General features: G+C 41.2%; 1 non-coding gene across 1 annotated transcript; it reads right to left on the minus strand.

Moving 5' to 3' along the window:
- Positions 1-3,232: 3,232 nt before the first annotated feature.
- LOC145583509 (small nucleolar RNA R71) lies at positions 3,233-3,339 on the minus strand. Its single transcript, XR_014100152.1, has one exon. It is a non-coding gene; the product is annotated as a small nucleolar RNA R71 (small nucleolar RNA).
- Positions 3,340-8,412: the final 5,073 nt, after the last annotated feature.

Raw genomic sequence — 8,412 nt, forward strand, 5'->3', positions numbered from 1 at the left:
CCTCCCTCACAGCCTTCCGGTCCACGCCCATAAGCGACTGGACGGGTAACTTCATATTCATCTCCTCGGCAATATCTACACACGACCAAGAAAAGGTTTAGAGTGACAAAATAAGTTCGCAAAAAGCACAAGTAAAACTAAGCTAAGAACCCAACTTACCATCAGAGAAAGTTGGTGAGGTAGGAAGGTTGAAAGAAGGAGGAGGTAAAGGCTCGTCCCCCTCTCCGTCCTTACAACCGAGTTGATCTTCGACCGACTAAGAGGCAGCCGTCTGCCAATCAGATTTTTTCACTAACTCGACATGCGGATTCGAGATTGGGCCTGTCGGTTTTGCCGGGGACGACTTACCCCCATCGTCCGCATGGACGTACCTCTCATGGATTGATTCAGCAGTCGGATCCACGGACTTGGAGGCCCGCTAGATGACAGCTGGGGTGGCTCTCTTTTAGACTGCTTTATAACAGTCCGCGACATGGTTTTAGCCACCTGGGTGGAAGACATCACTTTTGTGGTGGTAGACTTCTTAGACTTGGATGGCTTCCCGTCCTTTGAAGTAGAGGTCGGCTGCTTCCACTTTGACCTTGGAAAAGGAGTGGCCAATTGAAAGAAAACAATTTTAAAGTTAAGTGAAGCAAAAATCAAGCGTCCGAGCGTAAGTAGGAAGGAAGTCCCTTCCAAAGTCCCAACCCGGAAAAAGGGCCAAATAAGGACCGTCCGAGTTAAACCAGCAAGGACTCCTCCTCTAACCTATCAGCTCGGCACAAAAAAAAATAAAAGTAAAAAATAAAAAATAAAAAATAAATTAAAGATAAATAAATAATAAGCGGACGGCCAGTACCTCCTTAGTCTGCTCGTACAGCTGCTGCCAAGCCTTGTAACGAGCTAAGTCCAACTCGGACATATCCACTTCCCCCTTCTTCTCTGGGTCTAGCATGGCCATGATGAGTGGCATTTATTCCACTCTTTTATCCTTTTTCTCTAAGGATTTTCCCCTTATTTGCACTTGTTTGAGCCTTTTCAAGCATTTCTATCTTCGTTTTTGTGATGTTTTTTTCTTTACTCGTGTTCTCCCTCTTTTTCTCCCTTTTCTTGTGTTTTCTTAGTTTTCTTTGATGTTATGTAGGTTCCCGGCCCCTATGATGAAGCCTATGGATGCATATGGAGCTAAGGAAGGGAAAGAGATGCTTAAGGAGAGGGCGCGCAGCCAAGCAAGGAACCGCAGGCGCAGAGGCAGAAGCCGCGGGCGCGGAGTGCTGCTCTGAAGTTTTTACAAAGTTTCAGGAGATGCCTTCCCGCGCCTTAGGAGATACCTCTCCTCAACTTCCCATAAGCGGGGCACCTAGGGCCGCGGGCGCAGCACTTCGAGCCCCTTTTTCCCCTGTTCCCAGACCGCGGCCTCTCCTCAGCTGGAGAGGCCTCTACAAACTTCACCTGCGGGCGCAGCCTTGAGACTCGTGGGCGTGGCTTGCTGGGCTAGGGAATTTTATACCCAGCCAAGAGAGGGCGCGACATGCAAAGAGAAGGCTCTCCTTGGGTCTTTATTTCTAGATTGGTGATACATATAAATAGTTTTCTTATTGAATTTTGGAAGGATCCTATTTTTTCCAATTAACATTAGAACCTTGTATTTTAGATAAAAAAAAGTTTCTTATTCTTCAAGTTTCATCATTGTAATCAAGATTTGGTCAAGGTTTTTTCAATCCAATACTAGAATTTCAAGTTTCCATCTTCAATCAAGTTTCTTATTAGTATTCTCTTACCCTTTCCTTTTAGTTTGAATTATTTGCTTTGATGTTGATTGTCTTCATCTATTTCTTTAGTTGAGCTTGTTGGATTTGTTTTTCCTTTGATTTTAATCATGTTTAGTTTTGTGTTGATTGAATCCTTGTTTAGTTTAGTTATGATGGTTAATTTCTCTTCCCTAGGCTAAGTTTTTAGCTAGGAGAAGGGGGTGAAAGGCATGGATTATTATTGATGATTGATGATGATTGATTGAGCTCATGCTATGAATTGATGAATGTATGATTTTTGATGATTTGAGATTATTAGTAGCACATTGTTTGATGTTCCCTAATTTAGATGCACGAGAGTGATTTGAATTAGGATAAGATCACGTTTACTTTAATGATTACATGAAAATGAATTGTTTAAGTAGAGCTTTATGTATTGCGCACTCTTAATCTCTCGATTTGATTAGTGTCTAATTGGATGCGCGAAAGTGATCTCGATTAGGCCAAACCCGCATTCATTGATTTTCTTAGACAATTGCATGAGAGTGAATTGTTTTGGTAGAATTTGTATTCTATGGAATATTCTTCATGATAATCATCATTGTCTATCTTTGTTTATCGTGTTTGACACCCCCGTACCCCCTAGCGTTATTTCCCTTATTCTAGTTCTTCTAGCTTTTAATTTCTTATTTTGCTTGTTTTCATTTCTTCGTAGTGGTAATTTGACTATTGAAAAACACAAAAAACATTCAAAATACCCCTTTGCAAGGGTAATGAAGAGTTATAAATATAATTTTATTAGGAGGAGGTAGTAAACGACCTTACTATCAAATTTTGGCGTCGTTGCCAGGGAAACGACTAGTTTTGCACTTTTAGTGTGTTATTATTGGATTCGTTACTTTTGCTTTTGTTCAATTATTCTATTACTAGTCATTGCTAATTGTTTGTTTAGCTTTGGTGGATGCTTAGGAGGTCTCAAGGACCACCCACACATAACATTGACCACAAATCGACCGAACTTTTAGACAAGTCCGTAGGCTTTATCAAGAAGAGGGAAGAGGTCTTGGTGTTATTGTTGAGAGTGGGAGTGATTCTTGTTCTTCAAGTTCGCAAAGTGAGACAATGGCGGGACAAGAGGATGAAGTTTTGTTTCGTGAGTTTGGAAATCTGGAGGATTATGAGCTCACGGGAAGGATTTTGCTACCCGTCACGGAAACCAACTTACCATTCACCCCCTATATACAAGAATGGTACAAGCAAAACAATTTTTGGGTTCTCCGAGTAAATATCCCATTGAGTATCTTGATAGATTCCTTGAGCTATGTGCCATGATTCAAACAAATCAAGTTCCTCAAGAGTACATCCGATGCATCTATTTTGGGCAATCTCTTTCGGGAAGAGCAAAGAAGTGGTTCAAGCATGTCAAGCCAAATTCTCTCACAACATGGAGAGAGATAGTCAAGGCATTCTTTAAGAGGTTCATTTCCGAGGAAAAGACCGCCGAAATGAGAAGGAAGATTGCATCGTTTAAATAAGAAGCTGATGAGAGTGTTAGTGAAGCTTGGGAAAGGTTCAAGGAGTTGTTACAAGCATGTCCTCATCATGAATACAATCAAAGCTTGCTCATGCGATTCTTCTATGATGGATTGGAACCTATGTCTAGAGCTAACTTGGATGCGGGAGCGGGTGGACAATTAATTAAGATCCCCCAAAGTCAAGTTGAAGCAACAATTGAAGAAGTAGCGAAGAACTACTCTTGGGGTGGTAGGAGGAGGAATGCACCGAAGAAAGGTGGGATGTACGAATTGGAGAAGGTTGATCAATTGCAACATCAAATTAAGCTTTTGACGAAGGGGCTTGCAAAGTTGAACACAAGTGTTAATAGTGGAGCAAGCTCTTCTTAAGTCAATTCTTTCTCATGTCAAAATTGTGGTGGCATAAACCACGATACATCTTATTGTAGAGGTTTGAGCCCCGAGCATATGGCGTCTTACAACACAAGGCAAGATGGATATAGGGGAAGTGGTGGAGGAGTAGCTTAGAGACAACTACCACCCGGATTTGCACCAAAACCTCAACAATGGGGGCAACAAGATCAACCATCATACAATTCTAACCCTCAATACCAAAACCCACCTCCACCTCAAAACCAAAATCCGAAAGGAAACTACCCAAGGAACAACCAATACAACAACCAAAATCAAGTGCCTCAGAGGAGTCAAAATCAAGCATCTCAACCCGATTCCACACAGACCCAAATTTTTCAACAACTCCAAGCCATGAATCAACAAATGCAAGAGGTCAAAGCTCATAACAAGATGCTTGATTCGCAATTAGCCCAATTAGCCGACTGAGTACCTTTCAACTCACCTTCTACTATACCCGGACAACCAATAACATAAAACCCGACTCTTGCAAGGCAATCACGTTGAGATCAGGCATATCCTATGAAGGGCCAAAAGAGGGAGATAGTGAGGGAAAGAAGGGAGGAGAAGAAGGTGTGAAGGGGAAGAAGAGAGTTAAAGAAGACAAGGTTGTTGGGAAAGAAGAGAATGCGAAGAAGAAGAAGCCTAATGATGAGAAGACAACTTCAAGTCTTAGTGAGACTAGGAATCTAGATGAGCCGGTTCCTTTTCCCGGGAGGCTTGTGGAGAGAAATTTGAATGATAAATTCGCAAAATTCTTTAGTGTGATGAAGAACTTACACATAAGTCTCCCCTTCATCAAAGTTGTTACCCAAATGCCTTCGTACTCCAAATTTCTCAAAGACATCCTAACCAACAAGAGGAAGCTCAATGATGACCTCATTACCCTCCCTCATCAAGTTAGTGCACTCATTCAATACAAGACACCAAAGAAAGAGAAGGACCCGGGAAGTTTTACTTTTCTGGTTAAGATCGGCAACATGGAACCTAGGGGTGCCTTGGCGGATTTAGGAGCGAGTGTTAACTTAATTCCCCTCTCAATTGCACAAAAACTCAATATTAAAATGATACCCACAAGAAAAACAATTCAATTAGCCAACTGCTCGGTCAAACTTCCTTGTGGTGAACTTGAGGATGTCCCTATTCAAGTTGGGCATATCTATGTGCCATGTAATTTTGTAGTGATGAATATGGAGGAAGATGTTGATACTCCTTTGATCTTGGGTTGGGAAGCTCTTAAAACCTTGGGGGCGGTCATCAATTGCAAGAACAATACTATTACATGTGAAGTGGCCGATGAGAAGATTGTTTTTGAGTTTTCTAAATTACTCAAGACCCCCATGGTTGAGAAATGTTATAGAGTTGATGTTGTGAATGAGGAGTTAGATCGCTTGGGAAGGGTAATGATGAAGCCTCAAGATCCAATGGTTGAAGATCTTACATGCAAGGAGGAGTTCCATTCTCAAGAGGCAAGAGAGTTTGTCATGGCTATGGAAGAAGTCTCAAAGGAGGAAGAGGTAGAACAACAAAAGAGATCGAGCTCGAGCGTAACGAGAAGAAATTTGAGGAGAGTTTCAAGCCTCCTCCCAAGGTAGAACTCAAACCCCTTCCCCCTTCTTTGAAATATGCTTATCTTGATAATGAGGGAAAATACCCTATTATTGTCAATGCTACCCTTGATGGAATTGATTTGGAAAAATTGCTTGTTGTGTTGAGAAAATATAGAGATGTGATAGGGTATAGCATTGATGATATTAAGGGTATTAGCCCTTCTTTGTGTATACATCGTATTCATATTGAGGATGATTAATCCACCTCAATTGAACCTCAAAGGAGGTTTAATCCCAACCTCCAAGAGGTAGCCAAAAAGGAAATCTTGAAATTACATGAAGCGGGCATAATTTATGCTATCTCCGATAGCAAGTGGGTTAGCCCGGTTCACGTGGTTCCAAAGAAGGGTGGAATGACCATTGTAAAAGGTGAAGGGGGAGAGGAGATCTCCACCCGTACGGTGACCGAGTGGAGAATGTGCACTGATTATAGGAGATTGAATAAAAACACCAAGAAAGATCATTTCCCTCTCCCCTTTATGGACCAAATGTTGGAAAGACTTTCTCACCATGCTTTCTTTTGTTTCTTGGATGGGTATTCCGGATTTTTCCAAATCTCTATCCATCCAAGTGATCAACTGAAAACTACTTTCACATGTCCATATGGAACATTCGCATACCGTAGAATGCCATTCGGGTTATGCAATGCTCCTTTAACATTCCAACGATGCATGACTTCTATTTTCTCCGAGATGCTTGAAAAAGAAATTGAAGTATTCATGGATGATTTTAGTGTTGATGGCTCGTCTTTTGACACTTGTCTTTATAATTTTGAGAAAGTTTTGAAAAGGTTTCAAGAGACGAGTTTGGTTTTGAATTGGGAAAAATGTCACTTTATGGTTGAGGAGGGTATTGTCCTTGGCCATAAAGTTTCAAAGAATGGCACTGAAGTTGATCCGGCCAAAGTTTTGGTGATTGCAAAGTTGCCTCCACCTACTTCTATCACGGGAGTAAAATCTTTTCTTGGGCATGCCGGTTTTTATCGGAGATTTATTAAAGATTTTTCATCAATCGCCAAACCTTTGACCGAATTACTCAAAAAGGATGTTGTTTTTAGCTTCAATGAGGCTTGCCTTGAGGCATTTCGTAAGCTTAAGGAAGCTCTTATTTCCTCCCCCGCTGTGCAAGCTCCGGATTGGAGCTTTCCTTTTGAGCTAATGTGCGATGCTAGTGATTTTGTAGTAGGTGTCGTGCTTGGGCAAAAGAAGGAAGGAAAATCATATGTCATCTACTATGCAAGTAGAACTCTAGATGAAGCTCAAAGGAATTATACAACGACGGAGAAGGAAATGCTAGCAATTGTGTTTGCCTTTGACAAGTTTAGGTCCTATCTTATTTTCTCTAAGGTGATTATGTACATGGATCATATAGCGATTTGATATCTCATGACTAAGAAAGAAGCAAAGCCTCGCCTTATCGTTGGGCTCTCTCCCTTCAAGATTTACACATGGAAATGAGAGACAAGAAAGGAGCGGAGAACTATGTTGCGGATCATTTGTCTAGGCCTCATTTTGAAAACAAAGATGATGTACCAATCAATGAGGAGATGGGATTTGAAACTCTCATGGCTATAACTTCAACATCTAGCCCTTGTTATGCGGATAACGCCAATTATCTTGCTTATGGAGTCATTCCCCCGGAGTTTTCTTCTCAACAAAAGAAAAGGTTTTTCAAGGAAGTAAGAAGGTACTTTTGGAATGACCCATACTTGTTCAAACAATGTGGAGATGGCCTTTTCCAAAAATGTGTTCCGGATCATGAAATCGAACGAGTTCTTGAGCATTGCCACTCATTACCATATGGAGGACATAGGGGAGTTGACAAGACGGTGGCAAATATTTCTTAATCTCTATTGTGGTGGCCGACGATGCGTAAGGATGCCCACAAGTTTGTTTCAAGATGCGATAGGTGTCAAAGAAGTGGTGGCATAACCAAGAGAGATGAAATGCCTCAACAAAATATTTTGGAGGTCGAACCTTTTGATGTATGGGGGGTTGACTTCATGGGACCCTTTGTTTCTTCTTGTGGGAACTAGTATATCTTGGTTGCGATTAATTATGTAACTAAGTGGATTGAGGCCATACCTTCCCCTACCAATGATCATAAGGTTGTGCTTAAGCTTTTCAAGAAGATCATCTTTCCTCAATTTGGGGTTCCAAGGGTGCTCATTAGTGATGGATGCTCTCACTTTGCCAAGAACCAACTCGATGCCCTTCTTAAGAAGTATGGAGTTTACCACAAGGTCGCCCTACCTTACCACCCTCAAACTCAAGGACAAGTGGAGGTGTCAAATAGAGAAATCAAGAATCTTCTTGAGAGAATGGTGAACAAGTCTAGGAAACATTGATCTCTCAAGCTTGATGACACACTATGGGCTCTAAGGACGGCATACAAGACTCCAATTAGCACAACCCCTATAGGTTGGTTTATGGGAAGGCTTGTCACTTGCCGGTGGAATTGGAACACAAGGTTTGGTGGGCTATCAAGGAGCTCAACATGGATTTATCATTGGTCGGTAAGAAGAGATTGTTGAAGCTCAATGTACTCGAAGATCTTAGAGATGATGCTTATGAGTGCTCGAGGTTATATAAGGAGAAGACAAAGAAGTGGCATGACCAACACATTTGTAACAAGAGCTTTAAGTTTGAAGACAAGGTCTTATTATTCAATTCAAGACTTCATTTGTTTCCTAGAAAACTTAAGTCCAAGTGGTCAAGGCCTTTTGTGATTACAAAGACTACTCCTTATGGTTCATTCGAGTTGGAAGCGGGCGATCAAAATTTTATGGTTAATGGTCATCGTCTGAAACAATATTTCTGGATGAAGTTGGTCTCATTGAGTGCTTAATGCTTGATCCTTTAGATCCTAAGCCTCCTCCTTGATGAAATTTTCTCATGGTCAAGCTAATGACCTTATAAAGAAGCGCTTCTCAGGAGGCAACCCGAGTTCTAGACTCTTTTCTTTCTTATTTTTTCTTCTTTTTGATCGGTTTTGTTGTTAGTTCTTATCTTATGTTCTTTGTAGGTACTTGAACTCTTGGTCACTACGTGTGTGGTTTAGGATTTGAGGCCTTAGGGTCGTGATTTGACAAGCCAAGATTGAGTTATGAACGAGGGAAAATTAAAATTGGAGTTTAAAGGCTTTAAG

This window comes from Chenopodium album, chromosome 15 (genome assembly GCF_948465745.1).
Source record: "Chenopodium album chromosome 15, dcCheAlbu1.1, whole genome shotgun sequence".
Lineage (NCBI taxonomy): Eukaryota > Viridiplantae > Streptophyta > Magnoliopsida > Caryophyllales > Amaranthaceae > Chenopodium > Chenopodium album.